We start from the raw sequence: 18681 nt of genomic DNA, 5'->3' as shown, positions 1-18681 counted from the left end.
TTACCTTGGATAGCCTTGGCTAGTAAAGGACCGCCAATAAATTACACAATGTAAATGAGGCAATATTTTCATGTTGCAGACCTTTTAGTTCTCTAAAAAAAATGCTTTCAATATTTATACATGAATTTCTACAATTTATAGTTGGTTTATAGTTGTTTAAGTCATTGAAATTAGAGCTATTAGAATTTAAACATATTGTCCCATGTACATTGTATAATTTGCCGATGGTCCATAGCTAGCCCCATAGGGATATCCAAAGTCAACTCGAATTTACCACAGGCCTTACAATCGGTTCTCGTGCAGCTGCACTCACAGTTCATGATTACTTGTGTGCCAGCTGTGAGCATGTGTGCAGAATTTAAACAAACCAAACCTTAATTTATGTTGTGATGCAGCCACAACCACAAGTCGGACGAGACTGGCTTTATGACCAAAATTATCCTATTTAGACTTTGTAGTCCATTTTGACAGTAGAATACATTTTTCTGACTATCGATGCCATAGTTTTGTTACAAAACACTCTTGGCATTCTCTCAACCAGCTTAATGACTTAGTCACCTGAAATGCATGTATTAACAGGTGTGACTTGTTAGAAGTTAATTTGGTGAATTTCTTTCCTTCTTAATGCGTTTGAGCCAATCAGTTGTGTTGTTGTCACGCCCTGACCTTAGAGAGCCTTGTTTATTCTCTATTTGGTTAGGTCAGGGTGTGACTAGGGTGGGCAATAATATGTATCTATTTCTTTGTTGGCCTAATATGGTTCCCAATCAGAGGCAGCTGTTTATCGTTGTCTCTGATTGGGGATCATACTTAGGCAGCCCTTTCCCACCTTAGATTGTGGGATCTTGTCTGTGTGTAGTTGCGGTCTGCATTGCATATAGCTTCACATTCAAGTTTGTATTTTGTTGGTTTTTCGGTGTCATTTAAATGAAGAAAAAATATACGCCTACCACGCTGGTCCAATCCATCTTTAAACGAGCGTGACAGTTGTGACAAGGTAGGGCTGGTATACAGAAGCAAGTCCTCTTTGGTAAAAGACCAAGCCCATATCATGGCAACAACAGCTCAAATAAGCAAAGACAAATGACAGTCCGCCATTACTTCTAGACATGAAGATCATCCAATCCGGAAAATTTCAAGAACACTGACATTTTCTTCAAGTGCAGTCGTGAGGCTCTCATGAGGATCACCAAAGGAAAGGAAGACCCAGAGTTACCTCTGCTACAAAGGATAAGTTCATTAGCATTACGAGCCTCAGATATTGCAGCCCAAATAAATAATTCACAGAGTTCAAGTAACACTTTTTTTGGTAACTACATGAATCCATATGTGTTATTTCCATGTGTCACTATTATTCTACAATGTAGAAAACAGTAAAAATAAAAACCATTGAATGAGTAGGTGTGTCCAAACTTTTGACTGGTACTGTGGACTGTTTTATAAATGAAAGAAAGTATCCACCCAGTATGGACTCTTAAGTATGACGTTGGATTGGCAAACTGTTTTTCTGAGGTTTTCTTGCTCACATCCCAAAACGTACAATTATCCTCTCTCTCCAGAGTACACTTTGTCTATGATTGCTGAACAAATTACACACTTCTAGAACTCTTTCATGCTATCCTAAAGGAATGGCTGACTTTATGCCTTCTTTTCTCTTAAGCAAACTACTGTAGCTATTCATCTACCGGGCTTGTGTCCCCACCTTCTTCCTTCACTATGTTGCTGAGTAACTGTATTGATTTTCCGTTGGTTTGTTTTATTTCCTTTCGCACATTCCCTTTGTTGTGGAACATCTTTCAGTTTGGCACCAATGGTTTTCCTTCTGCCTGTATCTGTGAGAATAGTTATGTCTGCGAGGGAAGTTTGCGATTTCATGCCTTTGCCACTTAACCTATATTCTCCTTAGCCTTTCTTTGGTCTCTTTTTTCAGGTTGTTTGTAAAGGTGACTTGCGATTTGAAGTCTGAAGGTTAAATAAGTGTTTTTGTCACAGACTGTTTCTGTTGCCTTTTTGACATAATACATTGGATAAAGTGAAGCTATTTGGTTGGAGGACACCAGCATGACCATGTCAATAATGATGTGTTTGTATTCTCTGGAGAAATATAGCATTTCGCAGTAGCATACATCACAACATCATCATCGTGGTTTTGGGATTACAACCAAGATTGGTAACACTTTAAATTAAGTTGTCCCTATTACTATGTAACTACATAGTAATAACTGTAGTGATAGTAGTTTTACATAGGTTTTTACTATGTAATTACATGGTAATAGGGTTGTTGCGGTATCAATAATTACACAATTGGAACAAGGAATGTGTAATTACACATTCATTTGAAGGTTATTCTACCTGTGTAACTACTGATGTTATTGCACATTTTCGTGTTCAACTATGTAACTAATGTTTTGTAATTACACATTTGAAAGTCACCTGTGAATTACCATATTAATAACTCAAACCATAATATGACCTAATTAAATCAAATTGTATATGTCACATGCTTTGGAAACAACAGATCTGGACTAAACAGAGAAATAAATTCTTAATTACAGTACTTGTCATTTTCCACACATTTTGTTACGTTACAGCCTTATTCAAAAATGAATGAATTCAGTTTACACACAATACCCCGTTTTCTTTTTTTTTGGTGTTGCTAATTTTAGAAAATACTCCTTAATTACATAAGTATTCAGAGACTCAAAATTGAGCTCAGGTGCATCCTGTTTCCATTGATCATCCTTGAGATGTTTCTACAACTTGATTGGAGTTCATCTGTGGTAAATTCAATTGATTGGACATAATTTAGAAAGGCACACACCTGTCTATATAAAGGTCCCACAGTTGACAGTGCATGTCAGTGCAAAAACCAAGCCATGAGGTCAAAGGAAATGTCCGTAGAGCTCCGAGACTGGTCGAGCCACAGAACTGGGGAAGGGTACCAAAACATTTCTGCAGCATTGAAGGTCCCAAGAACACAGTGGCCTCCATCATTCCTAAATGGAAGAAATTTGGAACCACCCAGACTCTTCCTAGAGGAAGGCTCACCTTCCAACAAGAGAGGAGCTTGAGGATCTGCAGTGAAGAATGGGAGAAGCTTAAAGTGTCATAACCAAGACTACTCAAGGCTGTATTCGCTGCCAAAGGTACTTCAACAAAGTACTGAGTAAAGGGTCTGAATACTTATGTAAATGTGATATATATTTTTATTTTTATGAATTTGCAAAAATGTTTTTGCTTTGTCAGTATGGGATATTATATGTAGATTGGTGAGTGAAAAAAACTAGGATTCTGAATACTTACTGAATGCACTTTATTTATAAAGCCCGTTTTACATCAGCTGATGTCACAAAGTACTATACAGAAACACAGTCTAAAACCCCAAACAGCAAGCAATGCAGATGTAGAAACACGATCAGTCCACTATAGTCCATGATCAGCTCCTTTGTATTGCTGACGTTGAGGGAGAGGATATTGTCCTGGCACAACACTTCCAGGTCTTTGATCTCCTCCTTGTAGGCTGCTTCGTCATTGTCTGTGATCAGTCCTACACAATTGGAACAATTGATGTTGGAGTCGTGCGCAGCCACGCAGTCGTGGGTGAACATTGAGTACAGGAGGTGACTATAAGCTTTTGTACTACAAATGGCCACTACCATCGAATCCACATCTAATAGCTGGGATGATAAATAGGCTTGGATGACACACTGTCATTAAATACCTGTCATTTTCAGTTTGCAATGTTATTTCACATTTTTTTACAATTGCACTTTGCACACTACAAACCTCTCAAAACAAGACAAATCAAGAAACAGAAATAGCATTTGGCTCTCATTTTGGCTGCAAAGGAGAGTGTTCTTATTCAGAAATGAATAAGAAATATCCGTTTTAGCAGAAGGACACAGACTTGGAAATGTGTGGTTGCGTGCGGCATGAAGACATTACTCACCTGCCAAATCGGTTTCCTATTGAACATACTTCTTACCGTAAGAAATAATATAGTTTGATTACATTTTAGGCTATCTGAGGAGTAAATAGAAATGTATTTTTACTTGTTGAAACAAAGTTTAGGGGTAGATTTTCGGATTCCTTTCTCTGCACGTTGAACAGGTGGATTACTCAAATCGATGGCTCCAACTAAACTGACTTTTTGGGATATCATAGGCATATCTTTTTGTGAAACCTGTGCCGGTGGAAAAATATTTTGATGCCGTACGCCATCCTCAAACAATCGCATGACATGTTTTCATGGTAACAGCTACTGTAAATCAGACAGTACATTTAGATTAATAAGAATTTACCAATATAAGACACTTATATTTCCATCAATGTTTAAAATCAATAATATTTCTGATTATTTATTTGAATTGCGCGCCCTCCAGCTTCCCCGGAAGTTGTCCCGCTAGCGGGACTCGTATCCCTAAGAAGTTCATTACTCTCCACACAATACCCCATAATGACAAAGTAAAAACAGTTTTTTATAAATATTTTGCTAATTTACACAAAATAAAAAGCTGAAATATCATATTTACATGAGTATTCAGATCCTTTACTCAGTACTTTTTTGTAACACCTTTGGCAGCGATTACAGCCTTGAGTCTTCCTGGGTATGACACTACAAGCTTGGCACACATGTATTTGGGGAGCTTCTCCCATTCTTCTCTGCAGATCCTCCCAAGCTCTGTCAGGTTGGATTTGTAGCGTTGCTGAACAGCTATTTTCAGGTCTCTCCAGAGATGTTCGATCGGGTTCAAGTCCGGGCTCTGGATGGGCCACTCAAGGACATTCAGAGATTTGTCCCGAAGCCACTCCTGCATTGTCTTGGCTGTGTGCTTAGGGTTGTTGTCCTGTTGGAAGGTGAACCTTTGTCCCAGTCTCAGGTCCCGAGTTCTCTGGAGCAGTTTTTCATCAAGGATCTCTCTGTACTTTGCTCCGTTCATCTTTTCCTCGATCCTGACTACTCCCAGTCCCTGCTGCTGAAAAACATCCCCACAGCATGATTTGGTTTGGTTTTTGCTCTGACATGCACTGTCAACCTTATATAGACAGGTGTGTGCCTTTACAAATCATGTCCAATCAATTGAATGTACCACAGGTGGACTCCAATCAAGTTGTAGAAACATCTCAAGGATGATCAATGGAAACAGGATGCACCTGAGCTCAATTTTGAGTCTCATAGCAAAGTGGCTGAAAACCCATGTAAATAAGGTATTTCTGTTTTTTGTATTTAATACATTTGCAAAAATGTCTAAAAATCTGTTTTCGATTTGTCATTATGGGGTATTGTGTGTAGATTGCTGAGGATTTTTATTTATTTAATCCATTTTAGAATAAGGCTGTATCGTAACAAAATGTGGAAAAAGTCAAGGGGTCTGAATACATTCCATAGGGCACTGTACTTTATATCATTGCTTAGTGAATTATATTTCCTTCACCTTCTAAATTCAAACTCAAGACAATATGTCTTAATATCTTTGGTTGATTTTCCGTCCGAGACAATTACTCACATTCAATGTGACAACCAGGAGATCGATCGTTTGAAAACAGCCCGTCTTAAGTGGTTTACAGCTGAAGATGAGCAAACTTTCACTTTCTTTCTCATTGGAAAGAAGGTGTCAAAAGTGTCCTACTTCGCAGAGAAAAATGACAACGTGTATTGAGACATCACTATTCATTGAGTAGCTAGGAGCAAGGCCAATGCTGGAGTTCCACTTGTGAGGTGTGTCTTGACTTCCGACACCCTGCAAGCGATCTATAAAACATCCAGTCCCCTCAGGCTGTTGGGCAGCTCACTTAAATACATCAATACTGTGGGAAATGAGACACAGAGAAATGGCTTCTAAGGACTGAGGAGTTAGACAGTTGACTGAGATGGCCATATGTCTTATTTAAGCTGCTCTACTCGATGCACCACAGTTAATCGAATGATCTCTCTCTCTCCATTGCCAAACACCTATTGTATGGGTCTCAGTCAATACATGGGGTTCAGCTATTCCAAAAGATACATGACATTAGCATGAAGGCTCGTCGTCACTGAAGTGATTGTTTCAAGGATTACCTTGGCTGTCGATTGTCATCCTTTCAATAATGTCATCAAAGGCCACCGACAAAAAGTCGAGAACAAAGTCTAATCTCCTCGTTAGAATTACTAAGGTTTACGCGTCAAACTTACGCGTCAAACTTCTTTACCAAAAGTTAGCACTATAATGCAGACAATGCACGTTTGGGTTTAGATGTGCTCCATCAGTGTGTCATTTCGCCACGTGTTTTTTCAAGGTCATCGTGACGCCAGCTAATTTAGTGTGTTGCTCAACCAAACAAATTAATGGGTGGACTTGATGAAATTCCAGCTCATCTTCAGTCAAGTCAACTCGGCAAGTGTAATTCAAATTAACTTCCAGTCTCCTCACCAAATAGAACTCCACTTGACAGTCTGTCAGCATTGTTAATAGATTATTCCAGATCATCTTCAACACAATGACATTTTCAACCCAATTTTTTTTTCCATTCCCTCTGTCCTCAGCTGGATATATTCTGGAGAGTGCACAAGGTGTAGAATTAGTTTTTATAATGTTAAATATTCAGATAATTTCCCAGCATCTCTCCTGGAACATTGACCTGTCAATCAAACATCAGAGTGCGTAGCCCTCACAGTCAAATCCCATTTATTGGCTTGGCAACAACAAAAAGATAAGTGTACAAGGAATACAAATTGACGAGAGAGAGAGAGAGAGAGAGAGAGAGAGAGAGAGAGAGAGAGAGAGAGAGAGAGAGAGAGAGAGAGAGAGAGAGAGAGAGAGAGAGAGAGAGAGAGAGAGAGAGAGAGAGAGAGAGAGAGAGAGAGAGAGAGAGAGAGATGTATGAGTCTAATTTTCGTAGATTACTCATGACAGGTGGGCCACAATTATCAATTTCCCATTTAGTGTTTGTGCCTCGGTAACTGGAATTGATGCAGTATAAAAATCAGATAAATAAATTGATGTGAGTCGTGATATTTGGTCAATTGAACAATGCACTGTCACAGAGAACTTAGTACGCTGCCGTGTGTGACATTAGCCTTCCTGCAATCCTCAACTCTCTCTGCGTCTAATGCAATATCTCAGGTGATTGATTTGTCAGAAGGTGCCATCAGGTGTTTTACGTCTCAATTTTTTAGTCTCTTCAGCAAATTATCAACATGAAATGTCATCCTGGCACGTTTTCGCAAAAAAGGTAAACTGTCAGAGTAGCTGATGTTTTTCTCAGTACATTGCATTCAATGGGAAAAGGTGAGTGTCACAAGGTTTATGTTTTTGTCAATGCATTGCTTTTAATGGAAAAAGATGAGCATCACAGGGTTGACGTTAATCTCAATACATTGCAGTCAATGGACAAGATGATAGTGAGGTAAGGGGAGAGGGGAGAGAGAGGAGGGAGAGATAGAGATGTGAGGAGGGGGATGCAGGATAGAAGGAGGAAGAGAATGGAGTAGAGGAGTGAGAGAGAAAGGGGAGAGTGAGGGATGGGTAGAGAAACAGGGAGAGGGTGAGGGAGACGAGGGAAAGGGAGAGAGGGAGAGATAAGAGGAGGTGGTGGGAGGGAAAGAAGTAGGGAGATAAAATGTAGAGGGAGAGGGAGAAGGATGAGAGAGAAAGAGCGGGAGAGAGAGACAGAGGGTGAGAGGTTAGAAAGAAGGGGAGGGAAGCAAGAGAAGAGAGCGGGGGATTAAGAGAAGGTATAGAGTGAGGTAGACAGACATGAGATAAACAAGAAAAAAGTCAATCCTGTGGATACATATATTTTCCCATTTAATGTATTCATGTTCACTTTGCAGCTGTGTGCCACCCATGGCACCATGCTGCTTACTGTCAGTTCTCCAGGAGATCCACCCATGCAGCACCTCAGCCCTGCAGTTATGCTCCTTTAAAAAGCAAATGATGCGGGATGCAGCCAGGGAAGTGATGATCGTGTATGTTGAAACGGAGCAAACCAAGAAAAGACATTGAGTTCACATGAGTAAATTAAACAGGTACCGTATGGAATGGAACAGGTGTACAATGTCCATTTTAGGACATCTGGGCTACTCGATAGGATGAAAGGTGAAAGGTGAGATGACAGAGCACACCAAACAAAGCCATTGAGTTCAGATGGGGAAATGGAACAGGTATGAAACAAGTGTATGTTGTCCATTTTATGAACTACTTGATGTTCCCAACGCTCTATTCCACAGCAACACTATACTGATGGCTTCAACATGGGTTATTTTGAGATCCTTTACAATCTGATTGTTACATACAATGATCCATAAAAGTACCCCTTTATACCATTACATTTTATCCTGGTGGAGTAAAGCCTCATAAAGGGTCTATGTGTTGTCTGACTATATGAATAACAATGGTCCCTAAAACAAAAATGTTGTCATTTTATCTAGGTAAATTGGGGACTTTAACACATGATGGTTAGCTGTGATCAGTCTGGTTGGTGTATGCTTTGGAAGAGATCATAGGGCATTGAAATATTGTCATTAAAGAGCTGACTTTTCCTGGAAAAAAATAGGGCTACCAGAACTCCAACGGTAATTATGTTGGTACCTCATTTAGGGCTGCAATTGTATCATTTTCTGTCAGTGTTCTCCCACCTGTGTCTGAACCCTCAGTTATTATTATCCACCTTAGTAGGACAGTGGGGCTTTGAGTTTCACATTTCATTTGCCTCCTATAGCAAAGGAGCTTTTACCACCATATACAGACGCTTCACACTTGGAAAACAGTAAATCCACATTGATAAAAAGCTAGATTTCTCCTGAAGATTAGAACTCAGGACCGGCTATCTTAATCTTATTGTTAGCATTTTGCCTGTGCCCTAGGCAGTAGAAACCTGTCTCTAAGTAAAATTTAAGAACTCCCTCTTTATTGAAAGCCTAAGTACAAATTGCACTGTTCGCACAAAATATATTGAAGAAGCGCTTTATTATCACAACATCTACCTTCTACACTGGACAATTCATCTTGATGCACGACAGCGGCAGAGAGAAGATAACAAATTCAGCCGGGTACAAACACAAGTTCATCTTTTGAGGGAGAGACTTCAGTGAGACATTCTAGTCAAAGGGTTCTCTTCAAACAGAGAAGAGCGTAGCCGTGTAGCATGGGCAATTTAATCACTTTGAAACATGAATCACTCCTACTCTCTTTGAGGAACACTTGTCAATATTGATTAGCCCAGCCCTCTAGAAAACAGCCTTTTTAAGTCCCTCCTCATGCCATAGACCTGGGCTTAATCAGGCTTTGCTTAAGAACGGAGCTGGTAGGAGTCCTTTTGTTACATAATGGATGGGGCCAAGTTACACAACTCACTCACTCTGTGGCACCTCACTCTCTCCTCCTCTCTTTCACTTCTTCATTTTTTGAATGCTCTACTGGAGATGCCATACTGCTATGACAACCAACCTCATTGACCCTCTTTATGTTTTCAAATCAGCGAGTGTAATCGGCACCTATTTAATGTGTTTTGGCATTCTGTCATCTGATTTTCAGCAGACGATGGAGGATCCCATCTGTTTATTTGGCTCAGTCAGGACCAATAACACACCGGGATAGAACAAAGAACCCCCTTGAAAGACAGTCTGCAGTCTGGAGAAGCTGAAGGATAGGGACACAGCGAAATGACACCACCTCCCCATCTGGCAAGGTGTGTAGGGTGGGGATCTTGCCCTTGAGTCTTTGGGAGCCATGTAATTAAGGAATTAAGGCACACACCAAGTTAATAAGGCATTACAGTTCAATCAGCAAGTTAGTCACTAACGGGAGACTAGGTGAGGCGACTGCTTAAGCAAATAATGAATTTCATGAAACTATCAGGGATATGGAAGAATACCCCAAGGCTTAAAGATGGCAAAGACCTGGATCATTGGATCAAATGGATATTATGATAATGATCCTACCTAAGACTGCATTTACAGTAATTCAACAATTGTTTTTTGGAGTGTAGAGTGTGAGAAAATGGTGGGGCTGACATTTTGTTTCATTTACTGGCCAATATGCGAAGGCAATTTAAGAAGCTCATACCAAGGATAATTTTGTCATTTGATTTGGACATTTTAAGACCCCTTGAAGGATAAAAAAAAAAGAAAAAAAATTGGATGAAAATGTTTATTTGGCCTTACTGCTGTTAGCACATGTAAATGCAATGAATAACAGATTGACTAAATATAACGACAGATAGTTCCACAAAAAAAAATGAAGGACATGTCTGTCCTGTATATGAGAGTAATATACGAAACATCAGGATTATTTGTTGTTGGTGTATTTAACCCCTTATTATTGGCACTCAACTGGTACCAGGGGACCTTCAGACAAGTCTTGTGAGGCCTGTGGGCATCCTAGACCAAAACAATCAACATGTACTGTATCTTGCTTAAACTGACACATTTTTGATTGGGACGGATTTTAACGTGTTATTATGCTAACTCGATTTCTGTGGGGGTGTGGACATCGACCCTACGGGGTTCAATTGCGGACAGTGTCACTTTGTTCCTTGTGTCACCTAACGGAGACGGAAAAGAGAGCGAGGAAAAATGTCTCCTGGTCAATGACAAGAGCTGAGAAGAGTCGTTGTCTGACTGTCGGAGTCGAGCACAGGAGGTACATCCAGTAAAGGTGAAGGACAAGTCATGCTATTAAAATTGCCGGTCGTTCACAAAAGGAAAATAAATAGTTTACTCTCATGAGGACAAAGAGAGTTTAGGTGCAGTATGTTTTTATCTCAGAGCCTGGCTAGCTGGGCTACATGTGGGTTTTACTCCTGAACTTCAATAAGGACTGTTAACATTTTGGCTGTGATCAGCACATGTGGAACAGTCACAGTTCAGGTTGTTGAGGAGAAACACCAGTCTGAACTTCCTTCTTTTAATGACTCAGCTACAACGTGTAGTCCTGAATGTGAGTCTAAACAATTCAGAAATGGAGAGGAAAAGCTTTGTTTGATGAGCGTCCTCTTGAAAATTGGAGAGAGAGAAGAGAGAGAGAGAGAGAGAGAGGGGAAAACATGTAGAGAGAGAGGAAAACATGTCAGTGGCAGAAATGATTTCATTATTAATATGTTGCCTGACGACATTAGGGTTGAGCAGAAAACAGAAGGAATACACAGATGGATAGACCCTTGGCTCTGGGCCTTGAGACCAATCAATGCCCTTCACCTTCGTTTTCTGCACATTCTTTTCTTGGGGGAAAACATGATTGATGAGCATTAGTGTAAGATTAGCAAAACAATGTTTTGATGATTGATAACCACATACTGTTACTCCGTGAATGATGACTGACCTAAAATATGCCCTCTGCTGAACTGATTGGAGAGGCTAGGTTTTGGTAATCAGTGGCCAATTAGAAAAACACCAGAGATCAACATGGCATGTTTTTCCCTTCTCCCTCTCCTGGATGCAGTGTAGTGTTAGTGCACATGTGTTGTAGAGCGATTGGGGGGGGGCTCTAATGTAGTATTGGAAGGCCCCCGCTCTTCAAACATTCATGTGGGAACCGCTCCAGGTAATGTTCCCTAATTGGGTGGAGAAAACAGCGGCCTGAAAAATCCATGGTGTAACATACAATCTGGTGGACTTTTTTCCCATTTTTTTCTCAACGTTCAATGTAAATTACGACCTGATGTGTACTGAATTCATAATGAGGTTTTTTTTCGCAAAAATTGCATTTTTCTTCCTCCAATGCATGTAGTGCATGATTCTTTTATAGTTTTGTTTCTACAGTGTGGTATATTTGTTTATTCGATCCCCATTAGCTTTTGCAGAAGCCTCAGCTACTCTTCCTGGAGTCCACAAAAACAACAAAAAAATATGGCAAGTTACAAAACACTGATACACTTATAGACAAGGACAGTCACACCAATGTAAAATACATGTAAAAAAAGTAACGTGTGTTTGTGTGTGGTTCAAATGTTCCGACTGTCACTAAGAATTTGTCACCTACTTGTCCTCAGAATGCTCCATTTGCAACCTATTCCTCCTGCTGTAGCCTGCGTTGAACATTTAGCCCATAGTGTTTGGTATAAGAAGAAATAATTGTCTCTAGACATCTCCTGTAGCCTTACCATTTGTTCATTGCTTTGGAGTCTACACCTAAAGCAAATGCAAGGTTTTTTTCCAGTCCACTTTCTACTGAACAGAACCATAAGGGAACACACTGCTCTTTGCATTCAACAATCACCTTTCACATTATCTTCAATCCCAATGAAATCTGTCTTCATTTATATTATTTAACTAGGCAAATCAGGTAAGAACAAATTCTTATTTACAATGACGGCCTGCCTTGTTCAGGGGCAGAACGACAAATTTTTACCTTGTCAGCTCGGGGATTCAATCTAGCAACCTTTCGGTTACTGGCCCAATGCTCTAACCACTAGGCTACCTGCCGCCCCATTGAACTAACTTGTTGGGCCATACATGCATGTGGAAAGATGTATGATATTGTGATATTGACTACTCATTTCAATCAAATGGGTCACTTTTCCAACAGTAAAGAGTTGAACATAGTTGTCAATGTCTATTCAGATGACAGTTGTTACACTGTATATGAGTCCTGTTTGGAGATAGGCGCTATACTGAGATACCTGACTATTGGCTACCATTGTATATGAATGAAAAACATATGTGCTGTGATATGAAACACTTTATTTTATTATCAGGAAATCCATAATACTTAGATAAATATCATTTAAAACCTCTACAGGATCGCTTGGTCCCCCGCAGGATATTTGAGCTAATGTAAGCTAATTTAATTAGCATGAGGCTGTAAGTAACATCAATATTTCCCAAGACATAGACATGTCTGATATTGGCAGAAAGCTTAAATTCGTGTTAAAGTAACTGTCCAAGTAACTGTAGCTAATATAAGTGAAATAATGCCATGCTATTGTTTAAGGAGAGTGAACAGTTATGAACTTGGAAATGTATTAATAAACCAATTAGGCACATTCGGGCAGTCTTGATACAACATTTTGAACATAAATGCAATAGTTCATTGGATCAGTCTAAAACTGTGCACATGCACTGCTGTAAATCCCGCCTGGGCTGAATAATACATTATGGCCTTTCTTTTGCATTTCAAAGATGATGGTACAAAAAAAGGCAAGCCAGATGCCCCTGCTCTTGAGTCAATATTCATTTTCTGAATTATAACATATGTCTTATTCAAACAGTAGAGGACTTGACTTTCAATAGTTTTTTGACAGTTTCTATATTTGGTGTCATTAGTTGCTCACCGCAACCTATTGTCAGGGATGAATTAATTGATAGTGGACACTGGACATCAATTTGCTCAGAGAAACAAATAAACATTGAATAACTGATGCTACCAAGAAAACTAGCAACACTAGGTAGCCCGCTAAGAGAAAAGCAAACAATACAAAGGCAGTGGATTTAGTAGAATTGTTTACTGACATACTGTAAAAGTGAGATTAGCAGCTTTCATAGACTTGGCCTCTATTGGTTGGCCTGTCATGATATATTGCTTTTTTGTTATTTTGCTCTTAAAGCACTTTGAGATTCTATGAAAAGTGCTACAGAAATGTAATACATTATTAACAATAGTTTTCTTTTTTGTGATGGCAGGAGATGTGCATTTCCTGTAATATTGCATGTAAATAGAGTCAGGTAAAAAGTAATAGAAATTACTATCTACTGCAGAGTGCCACAAATATGATATTCTAATAACCATATTACTAATAATAGGCAAAGCTGTCTGACTGTGATATAATAATACCCCATTGAATATTGCTATGCAAAATGTGTTTTTTTTTTAAAACATCTCATTGGTATATAGCGTGAGCTGCTATTTTCTGCGTTCATCTCTACGTAAGATGAAAAATATTTGCTTATTCGACTCAGAGAGGCTCAGACAAAACTGTAGAGGTTTTCAGGGTCTTCTAAGGTAGTAAGAAGCTTCTTTTTTTTTTTAACCAGAGCTTCCAAGCTTCCATCTCCATAAGATGAGGATGCTAGAGAGGGGCATTACGGGGGAGATTTCCCAGCAGCATTTGCTATAATGTTGAGGTTAAAGCTGCGGCAGGGCCGCCTGTCCTTTTGTGATTATTGCCGTATTCAACGGTCTCCTCAAAGGCTTTATCTTGTTTTCAAACAGGAGTATGCCTGCTGATTACCAATAGTGTTGCTGTCGCCTTACCACATTCCTTCTCAAAAGAAAAAGAGATGAACAAAAGATGATGAAGGAATATGTACAAATGTGTGATTAGCAGTTTACCGTGTCAGATAAATATCTATATTAGGGTTTAGGATATGCATACTCCGTAGGCATAGTATACATTCGAGTATAGAGGTTGTCTTATTGTATCGTTGTTCCCCCCCAAAGCAAACCAGACACGGTTATATTTCAAACCACAGAGTGGATGTAGAATGTTATCAGAGGAAACATTGGGTTTTCCTCAAAAAATATGTATTTGCCATTGACTTCATCAAAGGAGACCCATGCTCCAATTTTAGTCAAAGATGGCTTCATTAATCTTTTACAGGGCACATCCATTTGTATTTCAGAAAGCAAACTTCATATGACTACAAATATCTTTTTAAAAAACCATAGAAAATAAGTAAACAAGAATTACTGTTGGTGCATGTACGTTGGTGCGTTTACTGTCAGCGATGGATTTATCGCATTGAGCCTGTAACAGTGATTCAGGGAATTCAGTTTTGTGACAAACTCTCTTTGCAGAGTTATGTTTCCTATTTTATAAGGAGGTAGAGCAATACAATTAAAACAGTGCTTCAGAGCACCAACTGGTTTATTATTCCAGGTTTTGTTGCCTGTGCCTAATGTAAAAACACCCCTGCATAATGCAGTCATCCGTGTAAAGAAACCACAGTATTATTATTGTATAATCAGTAGCTTTCTTACTCTTTGACGCCAATATAAACATAGAACAAGAAAGAGTTTAGCTCTGGCTACAGAAATAATTGGCTCTGTGCTGTGCCAGAGTCTCTGTTCCAATGTGCAATGTCCTACCATTCCCATTACAATTTGGGAACATTTAATGGGTAGGATTGGGCAGCCTGATTGGCACAGGCCTCTGGTCAGCTGTTATCTTGTTGCACATAATGGGAGGATTTGTATTGGGTTTGAGTAATAAAAAAAAATAAGGGCCCTGGGGCCCTATTCACCTAGAGCCACCGCTGTGTCCTGATGCTTAAGCCCTCCAGCAATGAATTATTCTGCCTCCGTTTTAAGACTACTGCAGTAGAATGACAAATCCACTGTGTGCTATTTTCCCGGGAACACTGATCATATCTGATATTATTTGTTATATGTGTCATTGATGTAACCCAGTATTGCTGCAATCAAATAATTTATACTGACAATTGACATTGAAAACATACTAATGCTGAAACTGTCAGTGATAATCATATGAAAAACATTTGAAACCTTTTATGTTGATGACCTCTTCTTTCAAATCATGAAAACTGTCAATGGCTGAATATGGTAACAAACATAACAGGATGCATGCCATTGCATTTTTGCCTTATTTTTGCATGTTGTATACAAATTGATAACCTAGAGCTCGATGGATTTAAAGAGATGCATTGCATTTCAGTTTCTTCAAATGCATTGCATTTCATTGTAGTTCAGTCTTTCAAATGTATTGCATTGCGGGCTCTACTGTACATTGCATTTCACTCTTTTCATTTGTTTTCATCTGATCTCTTGATAATGCAAATTTGACACGTGGATGTCAAGGCTGTGTAATTTTGTGCTTCCACTGTTAGAATGCATATACATGTATTAGTATTTGAATCTGTGAAGGACACACTTGCACATTTTGGAATGCCACCCACTGCTTTTCCCATTTCTTCCCGTGTGATGCGTCTGGTGTATAAGTACCAAGCCCAGATCACACAGACTGATCCAGACTGAGCTCAAACAGGGAAGGCAGTGGTACTTTTCTCCATGTCACAGTTCCAAAACTGATTGAAGTTGCTTTTAATCGACTTTGACTATATCACGCGTCCTCCCCCTTAATCGTTGCTACCAAGTGAAAAAAAAAAAAAAAATTCTCTGTTTAAAATAATATTCAGTGGCCGTGGTCAATAATGTACATCGTCTATGATTTAACTTTTCTTTTTTTGTGGGGTCATGAAGCTAAGGATGAATAGTCAGGGCAAACGTGGCTATCAAAATATGTAATACGTTATCCTAGCATGAATTCTGCCGCTTTAGCCCTTACATTTCGGCCTCCATTACACTGACAAACTGTAGCAACTTACCATATCAGAAGATGTTCAGACTACATGGTTCTTTTCCGGCGAAGAAGACAGAAGATGAGGGGCCATGGAACAGTCAGTCTGAAAGGCAGTGAGAGAGAGAGAGAAGGGCAGAGTTAGCATCAGGATATCGTTAACGGTTAGGATTTTGGACGCAGAGCTTCACAGAGATTTAGCCTGTCAGCCCAATGGTCACTAAGTCATTCCAACAGTGTCTAGCCACGATCTAGCGACTACTCTCGAAAACCATTATTTCTTATTAAAAGACGGAGAATGTGATGGGAACAATGTAAAGAGGAGCCTCCTGCAGAATAGCAGAATTAGTATGAAACAAACAGGTTCATTTAGGAGGTTTAAAAGAGATCAATTTCAAACCAAAAATTAGATACTGTTGGTTCCACCAGTGGTGTAGTACTGCTATTTATTTTTATTGACGTCACCATTTCCGCAATCAAAGTTTGTACCGACAGATGTAGCCTGTTGAATAGCCTATCATTACAGAGCTCTCCAACCCTTTTCCTAGAGCGCTACCACCCTCTAGGGTTTCACTCCAACCCCAGTTGTAACGAATCTGATTCATTTTATAAACCAGCTTATTATTAGATATAAGGTTTGCTAGGTTAAGGTTGGAATGAAAACCTACAGGATGGTAGCTCTACAGGAACAGGATTGGAGAGCCCTGTATAGAATAGGCATCAAATGCATCCTCCAATTGCAACTGCCTATGCCTATGCCCACACATTTTGTCTCAAGAAAATGTTATATTTTTAATACTCTCAAAGCACCAAATTAGGCATACCTAATTTCAAAATAGGCCATCGCTGGCAATAGGGAATGATAATGATTCACGTTTTACAGGTGAAACATCTGCATGCCAATCATTTGATTGATCTCAATCAGTTTCATGGGAATAGCCTATACATTTTGATCGATCTTCTTGAATTACTGTTTCGTGAGAAAATGAGTGCAGATGGTGTTAACAAACTATTAGCCTTTCTCGTATTTTGTTTCAATCAAATCATACACTACATTTGGAAAGTGATCTCTCTGACTTTTTCCACATTTCTTTTTTACATTATAGCCTTATTCTAAAATTGATTAAATAGTCTCCCCCCCTCATCAATCTACCCACAATACCCCATAATGACAAAGCAAAAACAGTTTTTGTTTAAATTTCGGGCAAATGTATAAAAAAAATCTGAAACATCATATTTACATACAGTAAGTATTCAGACCCTTTACTCAGAAGCACCTTTGGCTGCGATTACAGCCTTGAGTCTTCTTGGGAATTACGCTACAAGCTTGGCACACCTGTATTGGAAAGTTTCTCTATTTGGAATTCTTCCCTGCAGATCATCTCAACCTCTGTCAGGTTGGATGGAGAGCGTCCCTGTACAGCTATTTTCAGGTCTCTCCAGAGATGTTTGATCGTGTTCAAGTCCGGGCTCTGGCTGGGCCACATAAGGACACTCAGAGACTTGTCTCGAAGCCACTCCTGCATTGTCTTGGCTGTGTGCTTAAGGTCATTGTACTGTTGGAAGGTGAACCATCGCACTGGCCTGAGGTCCTGAGCGCTCTGGAGCATGCTTTCATCAAGGATCTCTCTGTACTCCTGACTAGTTTCCCAGTCCCTGTCACTGAAAGAGATTCCCACAGCATGATGCTGCCACCACCATGCTTCACTGTAGGGATGGTGTCAGGTTTCCTCCAGACATTACTCTTGGAATTCAGGCCAATCTTGGTTCCATCAGGCCATATAATCTTGTTTTTCATGGGCTGTCATGTTCCTTTTACTGCGGTGTGACATCCGTCCGGCCACTCTACCATAAAGGCCTGATTGGTGGAATGCTGCAGAAATGTTTGTACTTCTGGAAGGTTCTACAATCTCCACAGAAGAACTCTGAAGCTCTGTCAGAGTGACCATCCGGTTCTTGGTCACCTCACTGACCAATGCACTTCTCCCCCGATTTCTCAGTTTGACCGGGCAGCCAACACTAGGAAGTGGTTTGTTGGCAAACTTCTTCCATTTAAGAAAGATGGAGGCCACTGTGTTCCTGGGGACCTTCAATGCTGTAGACATTTGTTGGTACCCTTCCCCAGATCTGTGCTTCTACACCATCCTGTCTCTGAGCTCTACGGTCAATTTCTTTGACCTCATGGCTTGGTTTTTGCTCTGACATGCACTATCAACTGTGGGACCTTATATGGACAGGTGTGTGCTTTTCCTTATCATGTCCAATCAATTGAATTTACCACAGGTGGGCTCCAAACATCTCTGGGATGATCGATGGAAACAGGATGCACCTGAGCTCAACAGCAAAGGGGCTCAATACTTATGTAAATAAGGTTACTCTTTTTCAATATTAATTTGTCAAAAATTAAGTCTATAAACCTGTTTTCACTTTGTCATTATGGGGTATTGT

General features: G+C 39.7%; 1 protein-coding gene across 1 annotated transcript in view; it reads right to left on the bottom strand.

The window, feature by feature from the left end:
* LOC118363584 (leucine-rich repeat and immunoglobulin-like domain-containing nogo receptor-interacting protein 2) overlaps positions 1-18681 on the bottom strand; it is a 357562-nt gene that overhangs the window by 268813 nt on the left and 70068 nt on the right. The window contains exon 2 of the mRNA XM_035744577.2: positions 16262-16339. The gene's annotated coding sequence lies outside the window, so the exon portion shown is untranslated. The remainder of the gene's footprint in view (positions 1-16261; positions 16340-18681) is intronic.

Source organism: Oncorhynchus keta, chromosome 30, assembly GCF_023373465.1.
Source record: "Oncorhynchus keta strain PuntledgeMale-10-30-2019 chromosome 30, Oket_V2, whole genome shotgun sequence".
NCBI lineage: Eukaryota > Metazoa > Chordata > Actinopteri > Salmoniformes > Salmonidae > Oncorhynchus > Oncorhynchus keta.
The sequence above is the reverse complement of the archived record's forward strand: the minus strand, read 5'-3'. Positions and strand labels throughout refer to the sequence as shown.